The sequence below is a fragment of the Anas acuta genome, chromosome 16, assembly GCF_963932015.1.
Source record: "Anas acuta chromosome 16, bAnaAcu1.1, whole genome shotgun sequence".
In the NCBI taxonomy this organism is placed as follows: Eukaryota; Metazoa; Chordata; class Aves; order Anseriformes; family Anatidae; genus Anas; species Anas acuta.
In genome coordinates this window covers 8,053,023-8,076,840 of record NC_088994.1, presented here as the reverse complement: position 1 = coordinate 8,076,840, position 23,818 = coordinate 8,053,023, and the positions used below count along the sequence as shown (strand labels likewise).

The window sequence follows — 23,818 nt, the reverse complement described above, 5'->3', positions numbered from 1 at the left end:
GCAGTCTATTCCCCTTCATTCTCTTGCTTCACATTTAGGCAAAATCTCCTCTCCTGGCCCTTTGAGTACGAGTGCTGGCTATTGTGCCAGCCCAGACCCAGGCAGCCTCCTCGGCAGCAACCCTCAGAAGCGCTGAGGGTTCACAAGCGCCTTGGCTTCTTGTGCCATATGCACAAACAGCTGTTGGGAGGATGGCTTTAAATCCCACTCTCTGAGCAGCTGGCAAATGCAAGCTGGCGCACACAGGCAGACCAGGACCCTATGGAAGTGCTGGAGCATGCAGATCAGCGCTGAGCTGTGCTGCCAGTTTCCACCCTCCTGGCCTCCCCAGGCACCACCAGGCAGGCAGGGGTGTAAGCAGGCTATGCCAGCCTCTGGGGGACACTGTCCCTGGGCCAGGGCAGCCCCACAGGCTGGTGAAGGGATGGGCTTGGGCATAAGGGCATGTTTTTGCCATCCTGGGTAGTGGAGGATGCTCCATAGCATCCTGATGAGGTCTTGTCTCTTGAGGTGCTTCTGATGATAAATCAGCTCATCCTGCCTGGCAGTACATCACACTTACCAGGCAGCACAAGATGCCCTGATAATAAATAGTTTCAAAGACAAGACTAGGTAGGGCCCAATATATTATCTTACTATTAACACAGAGCTTCAGGTGCCAAAAAAAGCAGCTTTCCTGGCATGCTTTCAGGGCCATTATGCCAGACCTGTATCCCAGCTGTAACTTTGACAATGACAGTCTTGAGCTGTACTTATTCAGGTGCAGCAGGCAAACAAACCACAGAGCAACCAGGCAATTAATAGGATTCTCAGCCTGGCCTGGCCCAGATGTTATTTCTGAGCGTGTCCTTGGCCAGGACTGCTCAGGGTATTTCAGTACCATGGACTGAAGGTCCCAGGGATCCCTCCCCTCTGGGGCTGGTGGAGATGAGGAGCTGCCTCCTGTCCCTGTTGGTAGGTCCAGCCAGGAGCAGGGCTGAGCCAGATGCCCACGCAGCCTGCAGGACTGCTGAGCACAGAGGGACTCTCAGGCATGAGGGCAGCACTGTGTGGCTACCCATGGAGATACAGGGTACACAAACAACCCCATCCTCCTTGTGAGGCTCGGTGAAAAACCCTTTCATGAGCATCCTCGGTACGCAGCTCCCAGGCCCTCCATCTCTCTAGGATTTGACTCCAGCACTGCCTCTTGCACTCACTGGCTGGTCTGTCTCAAATTCACTGCTGAGTCTGGATCACACAAGGATGATCCACACACATGTGAGGATGCACAACAAGAAAATCAGAAATGAGGACAGACTGCATGCTTGTTCCTCTGTGATCACCTGGGTCCCTCCCTTCTTCCACCAGGAAGCCTTCCCTTAAACCTTCCCATAACAAGCCTTGTGCAATACCCAAATTGACATGTTCAGTCCCCAAACTTACCCCACATGTCCCACAGGAGGCTCCTGGGCACTTTAGCTTGCACAGCTTTCCAGAGGGTTTCTTCTGCTCTATCCCTTCCACAGCAGCAAAGATGTGACTTCACCTGTGTGATGGTTTAGGGGTACCTGTGCAGAGAGGCCAGGTTAGCTGAGGTCAGCACTGCCTTATCCCCACTGGTGACTTTCTACTTGAATCATCCTTCTACAGCCACCTTGAAGGAAAAGCACTGGGAAGCAGCAGGGAAAGTGTGAAAGAAGGATGTTTATCACAGCTCTAGGTGAGCATAACTCTCATTTAAGGTGTTGCACTTCTGTATCATGTAAATATGTGTGAACACACAAGCACCATAGCAGCCCTGTCTTCGAAGAGTATTTGTGACCCCTTATCAAAGTCTGCAGTGAAAGAAAAAAAAAAAAAAAAAGATAAACTAGTGTTTGTGAATGCTGAAGCTGAGACCACCATACTTGTTACATGGAAGTGCAATTTGCTAAATTCCTGTCTCTGAGTACAGGAATAAGTACCCACAGCATTGTATTTCTCCTCACTAGATGCAGCACAAATGATCACATTAGCCCCTAGAGAGCCCAAAGCCCCAGTGTGCAAGTCAGACACAAATTCATATTCAGTCCCAAATGGCTTATGAGTTTTCCTGGTAAGACAGACAGATGAAATATAATAAGCCTTGCTTTCCAGATGGGAAATCGAAGTACCAAAAGGTTGAAGTGATTTAACTGGGCTTTGGAAAGGAGGCTTGCTGCAGCCCAAGCACTGAAGCTTCGCTGGAAGAAGTCTTGACCACTCAGCATCCACCTCATCTAAAATACTGGCTGGCACAAAAAGGGAGGTGCCAGCACCTATGAGAGCAGCATTCATGCTGCCAGCCAGCTCCTCCTCACTGCAAGGGGCTGGCGGGATGGAGGGAGCCCTGGCAGAAAGCTGTGCCCCTTCCTATTCCAATCCTGTGGGCAGGGGCTGCCCCCTCCTCCGGGCAGCATGCACAGAGGGCACACGGAGCAGCACACAGGACATGAATGATGCTTGCACAGAACTGATGCCATGGTTAGAAAAGCAGCTAATCTATAGACGTGAATGAGGTTCATCAGCAGCCCATATTGCTGGAAGCCTCCAGTGCACACTGGCACATGTGAGGAGAGCTCTGGGGCTGGGTGGGAGCTTGCTTGCAAGTCCCAGGGAGCCCTCCAGGTCCTGCTGAGGTTGTACAACTCAGTTTCTCCCCTGCCAGCTGCTGTCAGCTAGACACTCCTAGGGTTTTCTCAACTGATTAGTCTCCTACTGCTTTGCTTCTCCTTCTCTTGGGTACTTGCGGTGTCTCTAGTGTGTTTTGTTGTTGCCTAGGGAATTGTGTCAGCACCTACCTTGTCCCTGCTCATGTGTATGTGTGTGCATCAGCATGTGTTTGTACACACGTGTGAACGTACAGACATGCCTGAAAGGGGAGGGAGAACCCCACAGTGTAGATAATCTAGCTCGGTAGCCCTTGGGGCTGGGGTTCCCCAAAGATTCGTCACCCAGGCACCTGAGGTGGGATTACAGAGTCAGTCCTGGCTTTCTCCTTTCTCTCCAGCACAGACAGGTTTGGTCAGCACGGGGTGACAAAGCTTTCCTGCACTTTGTAAGACTTCAGGAGGAGGCCTGCAGAAAAACGAATATTCTTAGAAACAACTCGGGTTTCCATACATGGGAGACCAGGATACTCAAAGCTGGATGCTGGGATGTCACATTTGGCTTTCTAAACAGTCAGAGATTGAAGATTTTGAAAATGCTACATGCTGAGACTTTTTTGATTCTTCCTGATTTTACAAGCTATTTGCCATGCTGTCAACTCACTGCAATCAGAAGACCATAGCTTGTTACTTAAAATACAGAAAATCAAGCTCAGATTTGGCATAATCCCACAACTCCAGGAGCAGCACTGCTTGAAGACCACACCAAATACTGTGAGCTGAGAAGTTCACACGAGTCAGCCAGGGGCTGCGCATGTTTGTGAATGAATAAATCAGCGGATGGACTCTGAGCAGGGGGGGGAAGAGCTTTAGAAATTTCCCGCAGAAGTGCGAAGTGACAGAAAGGCACTGCAGCATTTGCAGCCTTGGCACGGAGGCTCCTGGCTTCAGCCAGGGAGGGACATGTCTCAGAGGGGCTCCTGCAGGCTCAGGTGTGAGTTGCTGTGCAGCCAAACTGCCCCACGCTGCTTCACACCCCCAGCAGGCGGGCTGGGAGCTTGGCCAGGCTGCAGCGGGCGCATGGCCCCTGCGTGCTGGCAGCACTGTGCAGCCCTAGAGGTTACCCTGTCACCCCAAGGCCCAGCAGCAGTCTTTATTTGCAAACCGGTACTTTGGAGGGTTAAAAAAAAAATAATAATAATTCGCTGCTGTTCTTTTTCCCTTGCCTTGCCTTAAGATGTAAAGTGCTTTAGCAATAGTGGTGGATGAAGGTGCTGAGATGGCACAGGACTCGAGGAATTGCTTAAGAGAGCAGGTGTGTGGCAGTGTAATTGTAGGTGTGAGTGCCGTGCTGCAGGCAGTGTTGGGGGGGGGGGGGGGGGCAGGGAACAGGGATTTGCAACACAGCTGCTACAAAGCTTGAGCAAAAGGACCTTGGTGGTTTTTAATCTCCTTACCTGGAGATAGAAACCTATCTGCGCAAAACAGAGCCTCGCAAGGCAACTGAGACCTGGTCCAATTTTGGCAAGGGAAGTGCTACACAACTGCTGTTGCTGAGCTGGCCTAAGTGTTTTTCCTGATGATTGAGGGACCACAGTGAGGAGGGACGGCAGAGCAGGGTGCTTGGCTTCATAGCCACCCAGCACAGGGCTCGCCCTGTCACTGTCCTTGTCCACTGCCAAGCACTGCAGTGCGTGCTCCTCACAGGAGGCTCCCACTGATAGCAGCTCCTGGCAGAAGCAGCTCCTGGGGCTCCCTGCCTGCCCATCTCTAGCACCGCACCTCCTGGCAACAGGCCTTCCCTTCCCTTCCCTTCCCTTCCCTTCCCTTCCCTTCCCTTCCCTTCCCTTCCCTTCCCTTCCCTTCCCTTCCCTTCCCTTCCCTTCCCTTCCCTTCCCTTCCCTTCCCTTCCCTTCCCTTCCCTTCCCTTCCCTTCCCTTCCCTTCCCTTCCCTTCCCTTCCCTTCCCTTCCCCTGAGCCCCATTTCCTGGTGCAGGAGCATTGAGCACTCCCCACCTGCCTCTTGCTAAGGCTTATCCCTTCAGGGTGGGTCCTCCTCAGCCCTTGGCCTATTTTGTTTCTCTGATTGAGTGTGAGTCACAGAACGAATGTCTCTGTGACTTGTCTCTGCCCTTGTTATATTTTTTTTTATTTTTTTTACTGCTGACCTATTTTAATGTGCTTTGCTTTGCACTCTTCATTACCTCACCTTTGTCTTAGCAGTGGCTGAACCTTTTGAATGCAGACCCGTGCACTCCACAACAGTACTTTAAGCTCAGCTTTTTGGTGTTCCCCTGGTCTCTCCAAAACCATCCCTGTGCACATCCTGTCTACACCATGCCCCTCGGTGGGGGCATCTCTTGAGCTGAGGCCATTCTGCTCACTGGAAGCAGGGGCTGGGCACCAACATCTGACTAAAGTTCAAGTGCTGGGCTATGGCATGGAGGGGGTGGGGAAGTGGTAAGCCTTGTGCACAGCCAGGCAAACCCATCTCTGCTTTTTGGAGGAATTTTGTGCCCCTCTGCAGACCACAGGACTCACACACAGGATAGAGAGCCCTGCAGCTGCTTGCACTAGGGCATAACATCATCCTGTAGCACCAACCCAAAGGTTTACTTTAGAAGGAGCCAGCTGAATGTGGACTGCAAGCAAGAAGGAGAGCTGCAGCTTGCACCGACACAGGCAGCTGGTGTGCCTCCGAGGCAGAGAGCACGCAAGCCCCTGCAGTAGTCATCGTGGCCAGAAATACTGCTTTATTTCTTCAACAAAAAATGGTATTCAAGTGCAGTGTGCAAATCAGGCGCTTGGAGTATCAGAGCCAGAGAGTGCAGGTGCAGGACATGGGGAGAAAGCAGAGCTGGGGGTGATCCACCTGCAGGGGGGCAGGCGGGGGGGAGGCATTCAGATGCAGCAGGCTCCTGCAAGCACCAGGCAGTGCTGGGCAGAGCTCTGGTGGGAGAGCAGGGCTGAGTCTGCTCACCCCCTGCTCTCCCACCCCTGATCAGACAGAGCAAGAAACAAGAGACCCAAAACCTAAGTCCACGTACTCTGGCAATGGGGAGTTTCTTGTCGGTTCTGGTGTCATCCCCGAATGACATGTTTGGTCACAGTCTCCAATCTGGAGATCCCCATCTGGAGATTTCAAACCCCAAACATGACTTCCCAGACCCCCCAGATTTCTTCAAGCTCCCTGCCCATCCCAGATGAACAGAATCCTTGTGACCCATCACTTTGGCCTTTGAAGTTTGGGTCAGCTCTGCCTGGAGCAAGGAGAGCAGTCACCTCAGCTCAGAAGTCACCCCATCCATTTGGGGTGACTTGGATGAGTCACCCCATCCATTTGGGGTGACTTCCGTCCTTTTCTCATCCTCTGACTCTCCGAGTCTGAGTGACGAAGGGCTAATCTCTGCCTCAGCAGAGGTGAAGGCAAGACAGGGCAATAAGGTCCCATGCCCATAGGTCTCCTCTCCATTGCTGAGTGTTTGCACAGTCCTCTACTGGGAAACAGCTCAAAAGGCAGGGCTGGATGCATTATGAGCTGGGACCCATCCCATAAGAAGGGCTGTTGTAGGAAAGACAGCAGAGGAAATAGCAAGGTATCTCTGGGCTAGTGCCAGCTGACCTGACACCTCAAATTAGTGTGTGATCGGTGCAGGGCCCCTTAGAGGAACAGGAACTAAATGTACTGGAACCCATCCCTGTATGCAGAAGGGCCAGAAAAAAACAGTCTTCTACCAAGTGCATGTGTCTGTATGAGATAGGTCAAGGTTTACTTCAAAAGCACAGCCTGTTCTGTAGCAGGTTTTCTCCAGCCTTAACCAAGTGAAGCTCCCAGAACCAGACATAGCCATCTCCAGAAAAATTCTGTGAAAGGACTGTAAGATCTTATGCAAATGGACTGTGTCTTTCCAGACCTGTGGGCAGACGAGTGAGAAGAGCCTCTGATCTCTATTTTTGGCCTTTGTATGCTGCTGTGTTTAAAAAAAAAATATTAGGTATAATTTCGGGCACAGCAGGCAAGTCTCTCTGTGATGCAATGGACTGGTCCAATTGAACTCAACCTCCATGAAATCAGCAGGACCTTGGCTTGACTTTGGGTTTCCTAGATCCCTGGGGATTCCCTGAAATTGTAAGCCTGGAGGAGTCCAGGAGGTGAGACACAAAGAGAGGGAACAGCACCAGCTGTCAGCAGGGACCCCTGTCCCCTGCCAGCCTCAGTGGCAAGCACAGCACGGTCTCACAGATGGACATGCATCACCTGGCAAGGGGGGTTGTAGCCAAAATGCTTCCTAACAGCCGGCTGCAAGAAGGCTGAATGCAGGTCACATCTTACAGGACAGGGAGTGACATCCTAGTATGCAGTGATCCTGAAAAGGAATTAGGGGTTGAGATAGAGGAAGCATTGAATACAAGCTCCCACTGAGGCAAGTCCTAAGTGAGTACAGTCAACCTGCAAATCCCAAGGATGATGGGCTTGTTCAGGCTGTTGAAAAAAAAAAAAAAAAAAAAAAAAGCGTGATGCAGCAGCTCTCTAGTGATGCATAATGGGGTAAACACTAGAGAAGAAAGATTTCAGCAGGAAAGGTCACAAGAAATGGTGCAATGTTTGGAGATGTTTAAGCTGGGAAGTCATACGAAAGCACAAGCGAACACTGTAGGGAGGTGCTGCAGCAGCCCCGGCCCCAGCTCCGTCTGGTTGTACATCAATAGTGGATGAGTTCCGGCTTTGTCTGGGCTGGGGAATACACGTTGCAGCTAGTGATGCTAATTAAATGGTAACTAGACTAATGGAGATTTATTTTCAGGCTTCTTGATAGAAACTGGTTATACACAGCTGGGAAATTGAAATCTGACCTCCTGCTCATTTCCTCTCTTCTCCAGAACAGCAGTTAATTACTGCAGTAGCCTGCAGAAGCTATGGGACAGGCTCGTCCACACCGTGTTCCCTTGGGGCCACCCAGCCAGGCCTGGCAGGAAGCATCTCCCCAGCCTGGCTCCAAAGGCTGGGCCTCATCTTCCTGCATCCCAGACCCAGATCCAGGTGATCAGCCCTGGGGGTGGCCTGGTGTGGTCTCCCAATGCCCCTGCCTTGCCTTCCTGCAGCTCCCCAGGGAGAGACAGGCTGTTCATAAGTGTAGAGATCTCAAAGCCGTGATCTGCTCCTTGATGTGTTTTCCTCCCTCTGACTTTGCACACATTTCTATCTGTGCATTGCACAGAGCTGCTGGAGCCCTGAGATCTTCTTGTCTACGTGGAGCTAACGGGGCACTGCTGGACCACCCCGGGTACCTCCCCATCTCCTGGGCTGGGTGGGCTGTGAGTTCCCTACTGTGGGGCCAGCTCCACACCCCTCATCTCCTTCTGCCCGCAAAGGAGAGATGGTGCCAAAGGGATGCAGGCAGAGGGAAAAGCAGCAGCTGCCTGAAATAGGCCTAAAGGGCTTTGCAGCACATCTGGCTTAGCGCTGGGGGCCGTGGGTCCATCTGCTCCCATCACAGCCAGCAGGAGGGGCACAGTAAGTGGCACTCAGAATTTTTGGGTACCTTTAACCCTTGCATTTCAGGTGGCGTGCAAACAAAGCCCACTGCCTACACACAGTCTCCTGGTTAGCACCAAGAAACGACACAGCAGTCACCCACAATGCTTTTATAATCTGCTTTCTGCGAGATGACTGTTCCCACAAGAAAGGAGGAGGAGACATGATTAATTTTCATTAGCCTTGTAAATAATAAGCTAGTTTCCGCTAGTCTTGCCCTGTAATTAGGGCTCTGGTTCCAGGGACCTGCAGAATGAAGCAGGTGACTCATAGGAAGGCAGGACAGCCTGGCCATCTCCCATCCACCCACACTCCCCAGGAAAAGGGAAGCGGCTGAGGCACCGCTCAGAAGAGGATGGGGTTAGGGTTGGGGTTGATGTTAAGGTTAGGGGAGGTTAGAGGGCAAAGCCCACCCAAAGGAAGTGCAGGCTGAGGCTGGCACATCTTAATTATTCAAACAAACAAAAAAAAAATAATGCAAAACTTCTGGTCCAGGACTGGCAGTGTCTGACCTGAACATCTGGATGTTGTGTGGATGTAAGGTGGTCTCAGGAGGAGCCAGTGACACGGAGGTGAGGTGCAGAAGGGGCGCCTGGGTGCCTGCAAATAGTCCAGTACTAAATAACCAGCAGCCAGCAGCACCCAAGCACACATCTTGTGTCCAAGGTAACAGTGGAAGTCACACTCAGGAACCGGAGTAAACAAACCTCTACAGCTGAGGACACCACTGTGCCTCTGTGAGAGACACCACACAACGGAGATGGGTGATCTTTTGGGTAGGTATGTGACTTGAGGGAGCTCAAAAACTTTCATGAACAAGAGAGGAGTTTTTGGAACCTCCATTTCCATTTTGGTGCCTGCTAAACTAAAAAAATAAAATAAATCAGTTTTTAATATGAAAATATAATTCTGATATATTTTAAAAAGTGATATTTTACAACAAAAAGACTGAATGGTTTAATAAACCCAATCCAAATGAAAGTATTTTATTATAGACCAAAGAAAATGGTCATTCTCATCCCCAAACATTTTTCTTATGCCAATTCCTTAAGGAAAAAAAAAAAAAAAAAAAAAAAAGTAATTGAAGAAGAACCTTCAAAAATAAGCACTTTTTTTCCTAAATTTAGCCAGAAACTGAATAGTTTCTGTGCATGCAGATTCCCCTGGCCCAGTCTCCAGGAGCTGTACATACGTGGCTTGACCTTCCCTACTCGGAGTTGCTCTGGACAAAGTGGCACTCACCAGAGGAAGAAAGGACCTGGCTGACACTCATCCAAGGGAATTGTATGAGAGGTAGACCTCGAACCCAGCTCATCTGTGCCCAACATATGAAGAGCAGGGCTTGGCCCTACCCTACCATACACCCGGTGCAAAGCAGGGGTGCCATGCTCACCACAAACTCTTCTGTTTTTCCCCACAAGGAACATGCATTTCACTGCCTCTCTGATTTTATTTTTCCATAGTTTTACTGAGGCTGCATCATACCCTCCCTTGCTGGAGGCTGGATCCTATGACTCTGTGTGCCGCAGAACGCCTTTCCACCAAGACGTGTTTGGACACAGGGCTTTGGCTTGGCTGGAGACAGAGGTGGCCAGGGAAATGCAGCATTTGCAGTATTTGGCCATTCACTTCACCCAGTGTAGCCTTATTGCTTGGAGCCAGACTGAGCACTGTGTTTGCCAGGTCAACAGCTCCCCCAGGGGCAGAAGATGCAGGATATTAGGCCAGAGCAGAGGTGACACAGCCACTGTAATAGATGTCTGCAGAAAAGTGTAGTCAGAAAATGTAGTGCCTTTAGGAGATCTGACGGATAACTCCCTGCTGGGAAACAGCATTCAGGCAGCGTGTAGGTGGCAGAGGGCAGCAGTGCTGGAGGCAGGGGTGCCTTTAGCTGGTCCTTCCCTGCAGTGCGGACTGGTGTTCAGGGAATGCTGCCCAGCCCGCCTGCCCCACAGCAGCCACACAGCAGCAGGAGGCTCGTGGCTGAGCAGCACAACTTGTTCTGACCCAAAAAAATCACCTGGGGAGAAATACAAGGGAACTCATGGGGCTGAGGTCTGTGAAACAGAGCATGTTCCAAAGCAGGGAACTCTGCTGCTTTCGTGAAGCTTTTCCCTAACACAGGGACAAGGTGAGGTCCTTTTTCACAAGCAAAATTTACCTCTGGCACTCACTGCCATGAGATAGGTATAAGAAGCACAAAACTAAAAACATTTCAAAAGGGGAAAAAAAAAAAAAAAAGAGAGAGAGAGGTGAATAAGAATGTCTCTGCCTGAATGAAGGAAAAACACTCATTGGGCCCCCTGAAAAATGCCAGGGCACTACTACCTGCACAGATCACTTCCAGGACTGCCCCCGTCCTGGAAGCATGCACATGATCCCTTCTCTCTGCAGGGCTCTGTGTGCAGCTCAGGTGGTGTGAAAGTCTCTCTGTGCACCTCAGGCAGCCTGTGAGCTGAGCTGCCTCTGGCATACCACAAAGCCAGCCAGGAGCCACTGAGGCAGGGCAGACCTCCAATATCTGTATGCAAGGGGGTGCAGTCTTTCATCAAGGCAACAGCCTGTCACAGCTAAACACTACAGCAGTCAGGGAAGTCATCCCTTGTTGAGGTGACCTTTTATTTTACAGCCACCCCAAAAGTCAGAGAACAGCAAGTGGCTCCTCTGCTGGGCACTCATCCCTGGTGTGAGCCATGGGCTGGCAGGACACAAGCCCTGTCCTGCAGCCTCCTTGGCAGGAGCCTCCTGCTGAAAAACACAGCCCATTCTGGGAACAGACTTTACCCAAAACAGCAGATGCAGTACTAACCCATCTCGAAAGAACAGTTCACTAAGGAAAAACAATTGGCACATTAATTAGAAGTGACTGATTAAAGAACTGAAAGGGAATTACTCATCTTGTTAGAGACAGGCACCTGCAGAGTTCTTGCTATCAGAGCAACAGCATCCTCCACACCACTGGTAGGACACTGCTGCTCAGCAGCACAGCACATCCTCATCCAGCACAAACACACAGCCACCAGCCCAGTGCATTCCAAAGCCCCACAAATCGATCCACCACAAGGCAGTGCCAGCCGTGGCCATCAGGATGACAGCACAAAACAGTGAGTGTGATGGGCCAGGCTGCCCAGACAGTGCAATTCACACCCAGACACACAACACAAGCAGAGATGCATACAGAGGGGAGCACACATGCATGCTCCCTCTTCTGGGTAGGCTGTTCTCTTCTAACACCAGCCTGGTCTGCCCTTACTTTGCTTTTCCACATACAGCTTCTCCACGTGCTTTGTCTCTTCCATCCTTTGCAAAGGTACAGCTGGTGGCCGTGTCAGAGCAGGATTTGGGCAAGAAGCACAGAGTAGAGACCTGTTCCAGGCAGCCCAAGGGTTTCTGCATCACTGGCACTCTCTTAGGTGATTCAGGTTATCCCAGGTGTTGTGCCAGGAGCTTTGCATAAAAGCTCCTCTATAAACGCTCCATAACACCTCACTGGAACAGGGAAGTTCACCACTGCTTTTCCTGGCCCAGTAGAGGGTCTGGCATTTGGGCCAACCCATCCATGGGACTAAACAGTACTGAGATGATATGTCCATATGATGCTGTTCTGCAACTGTGGTACTCACGGTGCTATTTTAAGAAAAAAAAAGGGAAAAAAAAAAAAAAAAAAAAAAAAGCTGGTCTGTTTCCTGGAAGACATAAATGTGAAATCAGAGGCCCTGAACTTGTGTGACTGTCCCATTTATCACAGTGTCCTAACACTGAAGTACAGCCACTTCTGGAAAGGTAAGAGCAACAGAGGAAGAAATAGCTGAAATCATCTATCCTTCAGATCTCTGAACTGTGTTTGAACTAAACATCTTGGGAAAAACCTCCCAGGTAACTTGAACTTTTGCCCAGGATGGAGAATGCACTGCTGCACTCAGTGGAGAGTAATCTTTTTAATGGCTGATTGCTCTTTTTAAAAAATAATACCTTACCTTTCCTGTGGTCTGGACTGGCATACACTTTGCACTGCCTGTCCCTGGATGTTGTTGGTGTTCTGGAGCCTCTGTTGTCAAGCTTTTATGGACTTGTGTTCTGCAGCTAAGGCACTTCTGTTCCTGGTATCTCCCTGTGTGAGGCACATCATGCACTCACTCCCTGTGGCTCTTCTCTAAACTATCTCTAATTTATCAACACACTTCCAGATACCACCTGCTATAAAAGGACCCTGTTTTCCTGTAAGATACCATCTTTGCCACACACAGGTCCTGCTACTACAGTGTCCTTCACGCATCAAGGCAGAGTGCATTTTAATGATCATTTTGTACAGATGTCTTGAGTCCAGCTGCTGAGTCACCGTGGCCTTCGAGTCCATGTCGGAGGGTCATACTAGGACACAGTTCTCAGCACAGGTCACTCCAGTTAAGTTCCTTATACCAAGGCAACCTGTTTTCCATGTGTATCTGTGGTGATTTTACTCAGGAGCAAAATGCTCCAGCATGGGTCCCCCATGGGCAGCGGCTCCCCCCAGACCCCTGCTCCTGTGTGGGCTCTCCATGGGCCGTAGCCTCCTCCAGGCCACATCCACCTGCTCCACCGGGGGCTCCTCCACCCATGGGGGGGCTGCAGCGTGGAGATCTGCTCCATGTGGGACCCATGGGTGCAGGGGGACAGCCTGCTCCACCAGGGGCCTCTCCACAGAGGGACATTCAATGTCCCTCTTTGGACCCTCATTCCTCCCTAACGGTGTTGATTTTAACATTTGTTGATTTTAACATTCCAATTATATTTCTCTCCTAGCTGGATTCATGCTCGTACGTGAGCAGAGTTTATTATCCAGGCTCCTTCTCCTCAGTGTGAAGGCAATTAAAGAATTTCTTCTCTTCAAGTCCTCTTCAAGAACTCTTCAAGTTCTTTCTTAAAGTCTGGAATGACTTTATTCTCAATACCATGATGTCAGACTAAATGAGGTCCTTCCTACTTGTCCTTCTCCTTCATTGTTTCATATCCTGTTGGGTACTGGATGCCCTGTGCCCTCCTTGCTCCCCATCCCCTCGGAGGCAGGTCTACCATCATGAGCAACATCTCCTAGTCTGCTGCCATACCAGACCCACCTCACTCCCTCAGGCTGCCTGCTGGGCACTGCCACAGGAACCTTCATTATGCAGAGACATAAAGGCTCTCCGGGGCAGCTGTTGCCTGTGAGAAGAGGCATTAGTGCAGATTAATGAAACCCTCCTCACCAAGTACGGGCTGCCCAGCCTTGAGTATCAGGGCCCCGGGGAGGGAATGAACCACCTGTCTGGGGACACCTCAGTAGGAGTATCCCTCTTCCCTGCTGGGTGTCATGATTATCCTACTGCATGGACTGGACAGGATTCAGTCTTGTTCCATCTCTTGTTCCTCCACCAGGAAACTCAGAGCTGGTTTCTGCTGTTTGCACGCTAAGAGCTGGTCACCTCCACTCACAGGGAATTGTGTCCTCTGCTCTTCTCTCCAGTGCTGCTGGCCTCTCTCTAGTCAGGCAGAGCAGAACCCAATTGTCTCTGTGCTAATTTAGTAAATTAATGAAATAAAATTTAATAAAGAACATTACTGGAAGGGAAGATGGTATTTCTTTCAAATAAAACAGATTTCAGTCACTCAGACTTATTCTCTTCTAAGTCTTAGTCATGATCTCACAAGCTCCAAGACTTGTTTCCTGGTGGTCTTGCTAGTATCATCTGTAAACAAGAAGGAAGAAAAGGAATGCTGCTGTTGAGTCCCCACTACATCTCTTGGTTCTTCTTGATTAATAGTGATGTGGATTTTGGGTCACCCTTTAAGAGTTAATGGTCACTATGGGTGGATTTTGCCACAACTTCTTGCTTACTTCCATTTCCATAAATCTTGTGCAAGAATAGTGCGTATTGTCTTTGTGTCCTTGTTCACCATATCTTCCTGTCAGGAAAGTAGGAAAAGAAACAGCATATGCAGTGTTCTATAACCTCGTTTTCCTCCTCCCGTGACCCAAACACAACTCTTCTGCTGACAAATCATCTGTGCAGGGACCTTCACACAGCACAGCCCTTATGGACCCAGAGCAAGGAACACAGTTTAGCAGGACTTTGTCACTCTTCCCACCCTTGCTTTATTGTTTCCTCTGATGCTTTCATACACAGATTTTCACATTCATACCTCCTTCAAACCAATCTCAACACTGACTACAGATCTCTTTGTTTATGAACAGACACATCTCATCTGTGCTCTCCACTCTATACACAGCATCTTTTTTTTTTTTTTCTTTCTTGAATGTGAGGCAGTGATAGCTCTCAAATCAGGCCACAAGCATCCTTCAAATAAAATTTAATTCTTTCTAGGAGACACAAAGGAGTTCAATCTATTTGTTTTAACCAGATAAATGGTTATAGGATTAAAAGTACAAGAACACAAATATATTTATTTTCATTATTTCTGTTCCTGGTATTGCACAGAGAGATGTTATGGTCTATTATATAAAGGAGAGCAGAGCAGATATTTGTAATGACTATAGCTGAACTTTCAGCCTGTAAATCTAGATATTAGGGGGAACTTGAGTTATGGATGATAGCAGGAAGAGGGGAACATTGCATTTTCAGCAGTCCCTGCCATTGCTGGCAGCTGGCATGCCTCACTGTGCTCTTCACCCATTTCTTATCGCCCCTGTGTTGGAGCTGCTAGTTGTGGTTGTCTCTGAAGTGGAAACACCAGAGATTACAAATCTCAGATCAGTATCTCCTCAAGGTCTTTCCCAATCACATTTTAAAGCCAAAAGGACCATGTGGGTACAGATCAGCAGGCTGTGGCCCACCTCTCCTAGACCAATGATCAGAGGAACAAAAATCATGAGCTGATTTTATTTACATCCCTTCTAAGGCCTTACTACTAAAGTCATTCCATATGCTGGTTACTCACAGCAACTGAAATGATGAGGAGACCCCTCTGGGAAGGGTGCTGCTCTCCCACTCCTTCCTTTGGTGAATAGGAAAACTTCCAAGTGCTAACATGGGTGATTTGCAGTACCAGGCAAAGGAAAGGCTGGGCACGTGTTAGCCTCAGGCTGCAGACGGACAAGAGGAAGCAGGCTGCAGTAGTCAGTCCTGACAGCCTTAGAGGACAGAACCTCAGCAAGAGGTCTTGATAGAGAAATGGTCTCAAACATCATTCTGCAGGTGACATGCAGCCTGAAATATGAGCAGATCAGTTCCTCCAGTCTTGAAGGAACCAGGTTCAGGGCAATTTGGCATCTTGAAACCACACATCACACTCAGAAGGACTATACCTGCACCGAGGAGACACTTAGGGCTCTAGACAGCAACACCAGGCTTATTTGCTCTGTGGGCACTGCTGTGAGGGTGACACTGGATGGTACAAAGTTAGGGCAGCCTTGGAAGGGGCTGGCAGGAGGACTGGAGTCCAGCAAAGCCCAGGAGGTGACCAGGTTTCACCAGTGAGGTTTGGCTGCAGAACATCTGAGGCCTTGGGTCACCAAAAGTGTCTCAAACCACGTGGCGGAGAAAGATCAGTTTGTCAACAGGGCAGCTCTGAGAAAACAAGGTGGGAGCATACAGACCATGTTGGCAGCCTCCTGTGCCTTCAGTGCCTGGAAGCTCAAGGGCCCCAACGTGCCCACAGCTCCCCACCTTTCCCCTCACTCTGCAATCCACTTGCCTGAGGTCACACCACCTCTCATAGGTGTCCTTCCACACACGTCTCCAACCTCACCCCCTCCATGCAGCAGCCATGAGGTGGTGATCGAGCTGCTCCTGAGAGTAGGAGAAAGATGGGGATGATCGACATGGATGTCTGGTGGTTAACATAATGTAATTGTGCTGGTGGCACAGTGGTTCATTTGCATTTCCTTGAGATGTTTATGTTAATATTAATTAAAGGTAATCATAGCACTGCTTGCTCAGTGCAACACTAACATACAAAGACAAAAGCAGTATTACAGAAAAAAAAATGCTATTTCCTCCAGAGTTTCACCTTTTGTTTTGAGAAACCTGCAAGGTGAGTGGAGGCCTGGAGCTCAGGCACTGCTCTTCCCACCCCTCACAGCCACTCTGTGGCAAGGGGCTGCAGGATCATCACCATCTCCAGAAGTACCCCGGGATACGCTGACAGTGCTGGTGGCAGACACAGAGGTGGTGGGTGATGGTGTTGTGGTGTTACTGGGAACAGATACTTGCAGCACAAGGAGCTACTGGTGGTGATACGGGATGCTGGGCAGTAGGAGTGAATACCTGGGCATGCCGGAGGGATGCTGAGAGCATTGCTAGCAGACACTGGTGACTTTCATAATGGACACTGGCGGTTCTAGTGACATATAGTGTTGCCCTTTGTAACAGCACTGGTGGCATTAGAGCAGGAGGGCAAGATGCTGGTGCTGTGGGTATCTGCGGGTGGCACTAGGCACAGATTCCGTCTGTGCTAATGGCTGCTGCAGTTCCTGCATGTCTGGGTTACTGCCTCAAAGGTAACCCAACTTGTCATGTGGGGAGTGCTGGGAAAGTGCTAGGTGGTGTCAGTGCAATTACTGCTGCATGGCCATCTGCAGCAACCAGGCTTGTCATACCTAGTCTTATCACATGCACAGAGTGCTATATTTAGTGATGGGAGCAGTGGCCTGTGAGCAGCAACTTGCAGCCTCATTCACATCTCTGAGCTCGGAAATGTCTGAGTTTGCAATGAGGAATTGTCCCTTGTCTTCAAGAGCTGATGCCTCCACAGTGAAGGCCTCCTTGGTTAGGGGAAGCATGTTTGCTGAGGCTGCTGGATAGAGTTTCTGTCTAGATTTCACAGCTGAGTACATACTCAGCAGCAAGAAACTCAAAACAAACAAACAAACAAAAATGTTTTGGTGTAGACAAAGACAGGTGACTTCTGGGGAAGGACACAACTGCCTTGTCTAAACAACAGCTGTCTCTTGCTTGGTTCTCCCAGGGCATTTGGTTTTCCTTTACCCACTTCCTCTGCAGCACTGGAGTTGAAGTGGTACAGAACTGGTGGGAAGCAGAAGAGGGCTTGTACCAGACTTAGGAGGGCAGTCTTCTGATCTTTCCAGGCTTTCCATTCTTCTGTCTGTTGGGATATCCATTGAGAGTCTCTAAACACCTCTTGAACACCAAATACTTCTACCTGTGCTGTATCTGTCTGTCCATCTTATCTAGCCTTTCAAGACCCAAGGGGCTCTTTGGTCCAATGAAGAGAACTACTAGCAGAGGAAGGCTGACTCCTCAGGCTGTTACTGTGCTGTTCCCGTCCCTCGCTTCTCAGCAGTGAAAAGCTGAATGCCCCAGATTGTCCTAGCAGAAAACACACACACGCATACACCCACCTTGGAAATTAATTGACATAAAACCCAAATAATATTTAATCTCGCTAATAAAATAATGCAAGCTGTGCTCTATGTTGTGATGCATAGGTTTTAGAGAACATTAAGAAACGTTATTTTTAACCTGTATTTACTTTTTCTTTTATTTACTTTCCTAACAGGGAGTATTTTTTTCAGTTGGTGGCAGTGTGGTTGATGGTGAATGACGATAAGGGAAGAACCACAACATTTTAGCTGAAATACAGTAGCACCTAGTGACCAGTTACAATGTGGTCTGCTCAAGCAGAAGTTTAATGAGTACTGATAAATGAAAGTAAGCTGCAGATTTTGGCAGGGGTATTAGCTAAACACACCAAAGGTGGCTGGCCACTACAGGGAAGGTGTTTATCCCCAGGACCAGACTTCCTTCTGTTCCAGACTGTGTTCTCCCAGGACTCAGAGCAAAGTGAAGAGCCCAAAGGATGAGGCACAGCGGGCTGCAGAACCATCCCTGCTCAGGACAGTAAGATCCTGGCATGGCTAAGAAACAAAGACAGAGCCATGGGCAGCAAGGGGAGTCCTTGAGGGATTATTTCAAGACAGAGAAACAAGGGAAGGAAAGTCAAAGAGCCCTGTGCCCCAAGGCTTGCACAGTTTCCTCCCCACCCAGCTGATTTCCAGTCCATCCTTTCGCTCCATGTGTGATGCAGAGGAACATGGGACTCACTGCCACATCTTCCCACCACAGGCATCACCTTTGCCTTTCTGTGTAGGATGCTTTACAGCATTTTCCTTGTGCCTTTGCTGAAACTTAATGAAGACAACCTGTGTGTCAATCAGAGTTGCAGCAATTTTACATCTGGGACATTTGGCAGGGAAGCACTGTTGTGCTCTGTGACCTGAGGACATTTTCCCTTTTCTCTTTGCCTGGCAGGTCTTCATGAGGGACAACTCTGGAGCCCAGAGAGCAACACGGTGCACAGGATGCTGAATCTGGCCTAGTCCTGAAACCCAGCAAGCTGTGAGAGGTACGGCATGGCCCAGGGCTGGCTGCGGGGCTGTTCAGAAATGGCTGGGAAGGAGGGGGGGGGTAGCTCTGTGCATGTGATTTAAGAAGCAGTGGTGGGGAGGGAGAAGGAGGCTGGGGAAGGGAAGATGAAGAGGGCGTTTCAGTAACAACCCTCCCTCCATCTAGTAGTGAATCCTGCAACACACCCATCGCCATTTATGAAAGTTATGAAATCTAATATTGATTGCTATAGTAACATCACGCCTCCACGCTGACCTAGTTTGAGACAAAGGAAGTACTCCGGCAGCTTTGAGCATGCAGGATGCTGCAGATGAGTTTCAGTGTGTTCTCCGGGAAGAATGGCAGACGGAGCTGCTGAGTTTTCCACCTGCTCCCCCTTGCCCCAGGACCCTCAGGCACCATGAGCTGCTTTGTCTCGGGCACGGAGCAAACCAGTACCAGACAGCATCTCCATCCTGCCTCCCTCATGCAGGCATTAGGGCCCACCTAGCTTCATCCAGGCATTCAGGTAACAGGAACGCCTGCCCTGGAACCAAGCAACATCCTTGCAAGCTGCAGAGATCCTGTGGTACAGCAGTAACAGCCAGCGCCATTCAGAGCACCCTGTTACTGTGTCACAAATTTTCACTGCAAGCACAGAAAGCCTCCATCCCCAGGAGCAGCAGCATACTCTGTAAGGTCAAAGGCAGATGTGTAAACTGCTCTTCATCCTCTGCCTGCTCCATGGAGGGCTCTGCAAACACACACACACCCCTCCAGGCCTCTTGAACAGCACTGAACAGAAAAAAATCATTTTTTTTTCCCAAGCTGTCTCATTAGCTGCTCTTCCAGAGAAGCCACAACATGCACCACCATGTGCCCAGGGTGCCTTGTAAGAGAGCACATACCTGCAGCTAGGCTTCAAACCACAATGACCCTCACTGACTTCCCTGGTCCTTCTGCCCCATCTCATCAGCTCTCCTGCCTTCTTCCTAAAAACTGGCCCTTTCTTATCCTATTCGCCCTACTTAGTGTTTTGCATCTCTTTCTTCAGAGCAGATCCCATCTCCTGGAGAATTTTGAGAAACTTCTATTTAGGGACAGTCAAATAGGTTGTAAAGTTTCTGGGTTTTTGTTCCCTTGAGAGTTGATTATATTACCAGTGACATTTGCATGAAAATAAGTTCTCTCTCTCTGGGGCTCATCTGCTCCTCCAGATTAGTCAACATCTGAAGTCAAAAATCTTTGTCATATTGCAGTTACTGATTTTCACTGAAATTGGTTGTGCTGATACAAAAAAAAAAAAAATGTGTCTAGCATACAAGGAAAAAAGTTATGTTCTGTCTGTTTTGGGTGTTTTGGGATGTCTCCAGCCACATCCTGTCCCTCCCCATCACCACAGTGGGCATCAGTCAGTCCCAGAAGACCCTTCCCTTTGCCCAGAGAACAAGAAGAAGATGGCAGCTCCCAGGGCTGCTGGAACACACTGTTTATCTACCACAAGACCCTGGAAGCTGTATGCAGATTCTTTTTTTACATGGACACAAAATACTCATTCTGGTGTGAAGTCGGATGTGAGTCGGTCCCTCCAGTGGTGATACGGGACTCGGTAGTTTTGAGAGGTCAGTGCTGCATGCTTTTTTGGTCTCGAACACCAGCATAGCCATGCTGGGATTTGCTTCATCTATCTGTAACTGCCTGGAATGTGGGTGAGTAGATGGGCTGGGTAAGCCCAGCGGGACACCTTCAAGCAGTGGGACAGACTGGCCCTTCTAAAGCAGGTCACCCACCTTCCAAGGAGGTATCTTAGGCAGATGGGCCAAATCACTTGCAGGAACCCCCTGTCCTGCTCCCTTGCTGTACAGAGTGAGGGGGAAGGGTGGGCGAGCCTCAGCTCCTGGTGATGCTGTCACACGTCTCAGTGTGATGTTAGCCCTGGGGGGGCTCCCTGGGAGACCCTGGCTTAAGCTCTCGGTGGTGGTCCACAGCATGCAGCACTTCTTGGCCCTCAGTCCACTGGAAGAAAGCTCCCTGGCAGCACTGGCAAACTGCCACGGGAGGAACAAGAGGTAGAAGGAGCCTGGAGGAAGGTCTGATGTATAATGAATAGCACTAAGCAGAAACTGGTTATTTTTATCCCCTGCGATTAGATTCTGAACTCTTTGAATCATCATTAATGCAACGCCCTGGAAGCTGGCGGCCCCCCTCGCTGAATGCCACATGAAGTGTTCCTGCTAATTCAGGGAACATTTGAAATCATGCGTGTAGGCAGACCAACGTCACCCACACCACAGCATACAATTTTAAGCTTCTTGAGGTAGGGTGTGAGGAGTCATTTTTCTTGTGCAGGTTGCAAATCATTTATTCCGTATCTAGCTAGTTATTAGCATGCTGCTAGGTTGCTATATATAAAAGCCACCCATGTGTTTGCAGCCAGCTTGGATGGCTGGGCCAAGGTTTACGTGGGCGGTGATGGTACACGGAGCCCTGGCAGAGCTGATCAGCAGAGGGCACAACTAGTCGACTCCCAAGGGTGTCTGCAGCCCCATCAGGTTTGGGGCTGGTCCCTGTGGAGGGCTTACGTCCTGAGCAGCCTCGTGTTACGGGCTGCCAGCACCTGAATGGCCTCCTGGCCCTTCATGGACAGCCCTGCCTCAGGACGCGTCCCTCCCCAAACACTCCTGCTCAGGCAAACCCTTCTTCAAAGGTTATGATCTCAGGAGGTCTCTTCTACAGATTAGTCCATGATTTTTATCTGGATGCCAGCCAAGACGGCTCTCTGACTTCTCACTTGGGCCAAAGTCTGGTGTCTGGTGCATTGATTTTGTGGTACGTTATGATTTAATAGGGGATATGTCAGAGGTTAGGATGAGAGAGCTGAGCTGTCCTAGGAGATATCCACCGGAATAAGGTCCTCCTTCTGCTTAGCAAGGACAAAGGCCCCTGGGCTGGCATGTGGGTGGAGGCACAGCTTCGGTGTTTCCACAGGGAGCAAACTTAGAAGCTGGTGGAAAGCTCTGCTGCTGTAATTCACTATGACTGTGAACTGACCTGGAAGAGAGATGGGAACTGCAGGAAAAGCATGGCTAAGCTGTGAGGGGGAGGCAGAAAAGAGAGGGAAGCAAGGAAGGAGAGGAATTATGCTTTCAGTTGTGATTATGTAGCTCTTCAAGTGCCTCTTCAAGGCACCTCTCAGGCAGGGCAGCCACAGCTGTGTTTGCAGATGAGGGTGGCCAGGGGGAGGACATTAACTTTGTGCATGGAGGATGTGTGCCAAGGGCATGGTAAAAGGGAGGGAGGCAGCACAGAGCCTGCACCTACAGCTGGCAGGCAGGAGGTGAAACACATCCATTCCTGCAGCTCTACTGCTTCTACAAGAGCAGAAGCACCCGCATGCAGATTGCAGTCCCTCATGCTGTAGAAGCTGCAGAGGTGCAGCTGGCCTCCTTCTAGGCCACCTCTAGCGCCCGGCAGGGCGAGCCCAAGCCCTGCACATGGGTCTCCACCATGCACACGCACAAAATCCGCAGCCCCACAGATGTGTTTGTCCTCATGGTCCACTCCCAACATGCATGCACAAGCAGCAGGAGTCTGTAACTTGCTCATGCAGTTCCTCCAAGCAGGCATGACAAAGTGTGATGCTCCAAACAGCCCAGGTAACACACACCGTTTAGTTTTTAACACATACATATCTCAACAACCCTGCTCTACTGCTGGGGGCACACTGCAGCATTCACTGTCCACTCTTAAGGTGAGTTTGTAGAATTCAAGTTGGGAATTTGGCCAGCAGGAATCCAGAGACATGAGAAAAATTGTAGTTTCTCCTGGCTTCCCCCTAGAAGTTACAATGCAGGCACGGTGGGAAGTGACAGCTGGTCTGCCCAAGCCCCTCACACAGTGCAGAGTCCCAGCGCAGAATTGGGTCAGAGCGCAGAGGGGTCTCCCAGACTTTGTTGCTCCATGTCTTAGGGCTCAAGCCTGTTCAGAATGGGCAAGTAGCAGCCTCCATGGAGCCTCCAGTGGTCCTCTGGCAGGACAAGCACCTTCTGCTGCCCTCACCATGTTAGGGCAATGCAGGAGGAATTTCTATGGAGAGATGGAAATGAAACTGGCCAGCATCTCCTGGGCAGCCGTCCTCTTGAGGACATAGTGCACAGTCTGGTGGGGGCACCTCCCAAAGGACATGCAGTTAGTCTCCAAGGATGGGAGGGAGAAAAGAGATCTGTTCTCCATGTGGAAAGGGGACAGGACAAGACATCACAGGCTGGAGCCGCCACTAGAGAGATCCTGGCTGGACAGAAGTAACTTCAGAGGGCTTACAGGATTGCACGGAGAGACAGACATCTTGAGAACAGCTCATTGGACTTCAGTCCTGGGTGACGTTTTGACAGATCTCTCTCACACTTTCTGCCAGGAGTTACAAACCATAATTGCAAGGACTTTTGTCAGAGTAATTCAGAGGCTGCCAGGCTGCTGGGCTGGGTGACTGGGTGGATGGACAGACAGAAGCTGAGCAGGCATGTGAGAGTGAGGACAAGATAGACAGCTGGGAAAACTGTGCCTTACTAGTATATGCACTGCATTGCAGCTGGCTTCTCTTCTCCATCCAGTTCCTTTTGGATCTCCTGCTCTGTCCAGAGTTCAGGCCAGCCTAATCTCTTTGCTTTTAAAAAGAGACTGAAAAGCAAATATTTGCACTCAGTGAAGTATCTCTTACAACAATGGAAGATTTTCAGCTCACGATGAAGATGTGATTCAGTCTTCCTGGAGTGGAGTGAACCATCTCCCAACAGCTTCAGCAGACCGTGGACCAGCCCCGTCTCCCACACAGCATGCAGCAGCTGTGGGCCCTACAGGAGGGAGAGGTTGGCAGCTCCCTGCCAGGGGAGGAGAGGACTCCCTGCTAAGCAGGAAGCTTCTTCAGGCAAAGCTATCATCTGCCTTGTTTGAGATCTCATATGCTATTCAGTCTTGGGAGCTGCAGATGTATTTTGCAGGATGTGCTGCTGCAGGTGATTCAGGCCTGAGCCTGCAAGCAGCAGCCCCCGTGCTGCTATCATAAACTGTGCCCAAGAGGAGGATGACTCCAGCTGGGGTTTGGAGTGGCTTGGGGCACATAAAACTGCCATAAATCAGCTCAGGTCGTTTGCTGCACCTCAGGGACCTCCAAGCATCAGCAGAGCTAGTGGGAAGAGGGACCCAGAGAATGGAGTCAAGCTGTGACAGGGGAAGTTCAGGCTGGATATCAGGAAAAGATTCTTTGCCAGGAGGGTGGTTGCACACTGGGACAGTCTGCCCAGGGATGTAGTCACAGCACCAAGCCTGAGAGTTCAAGAAACATTTGGACTATG

The 23,818-nt window shown here is 49.9% G+C and overlaps 1 protein-coding gene across 4 annotated transcripts in view; it reads left to right on the top strand.

Annotated features, from left to right (window-relative positions):
• The window catches only part of DLGAP4 (DLG associated protein 4), a 146,466-nt gene that overhangs the window by 57,771 nt on the left and 64,877 nt on the right, over window positions 1-23,818 (top strand). For all 4 annotated transcript variants that reach the window (XM_068700972.1, XM_068700973.1, XM_068700974.1 and 1 more), the window contains exon 3: window positions 18,393-18,486. The gene's annotated coding sequence lies outside the window, so the exon portion shown is untranslated. The remainder of the gene's footprint in view (window positions 1-18,392; window positions 18,487-23,818) is intronic.